We start from the raw sequence: 3,860 nt of genomic DNA, 5'->3' as shown, positions 1-3,860 counted from the left end.
GTCCTAAGACCAGGCAGGACCTGGCCAGCATCCTTCCCCTGTCTCCATCCATCCTGGGTGTGATGGCCAATTAGTCAGTGTGCACCATTTCCCTGCCTTAACAACCACTTTAGATGCAGCCGGCATGGGTGTGCATGACAGCCACAATGGACGACGACGTTTGTAATTAGCAGAGACATCGGGGAAGGAGAAATGGGAAGGTTTTATAGTCAAGCAAACCTCAGAATTGAAATAACTCTGCTAATTGTGCCTGCGTGCTTATTAACATGAAGGCAGTTAGTAAATAACACCAAGTCTGGGGCTTCCTCACCACATGTTCTCTGGGGGCTGAGACTCGCCGTGGAGGCAGCTTGCCCAGAGAAACCGAACACAGGCGTGAGGCAAGCTCTGTTCTCGCCGCGTTGCCTAAACACATTCTACGCCCATAGTTGTAGGGAAACTGAGGCATCGAGGGTGGAGAAGTAGGGGAAATCTGGCTTTGATACAGTTTTCTTTTCAGTACTGGGTATTGAATCTAGGGTCTCAGTCATGTTAAACAAGCATTCTATCACTTTATCTTACTAATATTATACCAGTAAGTGTAATACTATACACATTATAATTAATTAATTAATTAATTAAAACACCAGGGATGAAAGTTGGAGTCCTTTAGATTCTAGATCTGTGGTTCTCAACCTGTGGGTTGCAACCCCTTTGGCGAACCTTTACCTCCAAAAAGATTTACATTATAATTTGTAACAGTGGCAAAAATTACAGTTATGAAGTAGCAACAAAAATACATTTTATGGTTGGGGGTTCCTTGCAACATGAGGAACTGTATTAAATCTTATGGTTGGGGAGCATTCAGCACACCGTGAGCAACTGTATAAGGGTCTCAGCATTAGAAAGGTTGAGAACCGCTGCGCTAGACAAACACAAAGCACTGGTAACACCCTCCAGCCTTCTTTTCCTTTTCCATTTGAGAGAAGGCTTCACCCAGTTACACAGGTTATCCGTGAACTCTTTCTGTATCCCAGGCTGTCCTTGAATGTGCAATCCTCCTCCTCAGCCTCCTGAGAAACTGGGATTATAGGCCTGTGCCACCAAGCCTGATGTTCTTAACTGCTGGTTGAGAACAAAACTGGAGCTCTGTGTAGGGGAAGGATTTCTCCTTGGCATCCTAGAAACCCAGGGGGAATGTGGGAGGAACTCAGGGAGCCCATGAACTTGGCCAGGAAGGAGTGTGTCTCCATCTTCACTAAGCTTGCAGTGAAATTGAGGATTTCGTTGTGGATGTGGGTTACCAGCTACAATAGAATTGCCAGAAGCCGGGCTTATCAGTAATAGAAATCACCGGTGTTACCCTGCCTTACTCCAGAGGTTTAAATATCCTAAGAAACAACTTGAACTCCTCACTGTTTTCTGAAATTAGATCCCACCCTTGAAAGGCATGCATGTGACTAAAATGTGCATTTTTCTTTTAAAAACCTACTGGGATGAGGAAATGGCTTCCCTTGCAATGGTATACATTGTGCTCTGGTCTTTTAAAAGGCAGGATTCTGAGAGGGAATCCACAGGCTTCCCTGGGCCTGCAAAAGCTGACACAAGGCAAAAAACGGGAAAGAGAGAGCCCCCACTACCTCTGGCCAGAGACCGTCGAACATGTGAAAGTGGCCCTGGCTGCCCCTTGCCCTGCTTTGTCTGGAGCTGCTAGGCTGATTCTTCTGCTGTGTTGTGTGTGTGCTCCCTAACCACCTGCCTGGTCTGCTGCCTCTCTGGCTCACTGGCACTCTGCTCTGTGGAGCAGATGAATGGCAGGACCTCTGCCCCTAGGAAAGCCTCCATGGATTCTCGGTGGGGAGGGACTTCCCTAGGGTGGAGTTCCAGGTTAATTTATGTGTTAAGTACATGTTTGTGTGTGCACATGGATGTCAGAGGTCAATGTCAGTTGTCTTCCTTTATCATTCTCGACTTTCTGAGGCAGGATTTCTCTCTAAATCTGGAACTCTCTAACTTAGCAAGACTTATTAGCTAGCGAACCCCAAGATTTTCCTGTCTCTGGCTCTCCAGGGCTGGGATTACAGATTCATACTGCCAAGTTTGGCTTATTGACATGAGTCCTGAGTATCCGAGTTCAGGTCCCAAGGCCTATGCAGCAAGTGCTCTTGCATGCAAGCCATCTCACTAGGCCCTCTGGCATGGTCAATCCTGGCTGTACATACATGGAAACTGAGGCACAGAGCAGCTTCACACTTTGCCCAAGATCACACAATGATGGAGCCAGGAACCACAAGCTAGCTAGATCTCTCTGATACCAGGGGCAGAGCTCTGACTCCCAGATCTGGGGCATGGTGTGTGAGGCAGTGCCCCAGCAGGCCTTGTACAATGCAGACACTTGCATAATTGAAGACAAATCTTGGCACAGGTGGGTCGGTGTTTCTGTTGATGAGCTGAAGTCACTTTGCTGCACAGCAAGGCTGTGAACACAGTTTACAATTCACTGGGCCCGACAGCTTCAACGTTCTTCATCCCTAGGAAAATGCAAACAATACAGGTTGTTTCATACTTTGCATATAAAGTGAGACTTTATTAATATCTTCATGTCACTGTGTCAGAGTCACATAATTCACATAATTCTAAATCTTATAAAACACAGAGACACCTGTTGCTAAGTGACTTGGATGTCCAACTATGTGGTAGGGCTAGACTGTGAGCTGCCAAGGGTAGGGCCAGCTTCACATGTGTGTGTCCCCGGTGCCTAGCACAGTACCCAGTAGCAGCTCAGGAAGGGCTGTCCAGTGAGCACAGTCTGATCAAAACCATGCTATCTGGTTGGTCCTCGCTTGGGGGACAGAGAGACTCCCTGGAAAGTGTTCGTGCAGTTTTGAATGTGAAATGTTCCCATAGGCTCATGTATCTGAACACTCGGTCCCCAACTGGTGACACTATTTTAGAAGGTTGTGAAAGTTTAGGAGCTGGAGTCTTGATGGAGGAAGTGGGTCGCTGTGGGTGGACCTTGAGGTTCTAGAGTCTGGCCCCACTTCCTGTCCATGTCTCTGCTTTTGGTTTGGTCGAGCTTTGAGTCTGTGAAGAATCCTGGCTGCCCCAGCTAGAGATGCCCTCACTACCGTGCTGTCCCTGCCATGAAGGATGGTACCCTCAAACTGTTGCATGTAACTTTAAAACGCACGCTTGCTCCTTACCGAATGCTGGCAACGGCCATCTCATTCAGTTCCCACAGCTAGCTCCGCCAAACCTCTAATGACCGCTCCACGGCTGTGCATTCTCCTGCCCACTTGAGTCGCCATGGATGGAAAACACCAGACAGCCTTCATATTTTTAAAACCAGCCAGATAACACAACTGCTGAGCAAAAAATATCCTGCCCGATCCCCCTTAGTCTCTGCCCCTGAGACCTACATGTCTGTTGCTTCCTATCCACTCCACAGGGTCAAGTGACCCCTCTTCTCTCTCCTCCTCCTCCTCCTGGGACCCAGAAATCCTACCTTATCCTTTGCCCAGCGATTGGCTTCTGCTGTCTTTGTTGACCTGTTAAAATGGGGAGAAGGTTCTCATGGGAACACCTGGGTTTGTGATCCACTCCTCCTAGGGGCAGCCACTAGTGAGGAAGCAGAATTAGCATCAAAATACAAGCAGCACCAGGGCCACCCACAACACCAAGGTGGCACAGGATTAAACCCTTCTCCCTTAAGTTGCTTCTTGTCAGGTATTTGGTCCCAGCAACAAGAGGAGTAATTGCTACAGTGGTACTTCTGTGGAATTTTGTTTGTTCCAGGTTTACCTCCACCTTTAAAAAGTGAGGGGAGAGAAGAGCATGGTAGCTGTTAGTGATAAGAGGGCAGGACAGAGAGGGTCACAGTG

At 47.9% G+C, this 3,860-nt stretch overlaps 1 long non-coding RNA gene across 1 annotated transcript; it reads right to left on the bottom strand.

Annotated features, from left to right (window-relative positions):
• Positions 1–531: 531 nt before the first annotated feature.
• LOC110304307 lies at positions 532–3,530 on the bottom strand. The gene is made up of 3 exons (XR_002379058.1): positions 3,399–3,530; positions 3,183–3,308; positions 532–2,510 (listed from the first exon to the last, which is right to left on the bottom strand). It is a non-coding gene; the product is annotated as an uncharacterized LOC110304307 (long non-coding RNA).
• Between the last annotated feature and the right edge of the window lie 330 nt (positions 3,531–3,860).

Source organism: Mus caroli, chromosome 11 (genome assembly GCF_900094665.2).
Source record: "Mus caroli chromosome 11, CAROLI_EIJ_v1.1, whole genome shotgun sequence".
In the NCBI taxonomy this organism is placed as follows: Eukaryota; Metazoa; Chordata; class Mammalia; order Rodentia; family Muridae; genus Mus; species Mus caroli.
This window is presented reverse-complemented; position numbering and strand designations above follow the sequence as displayed.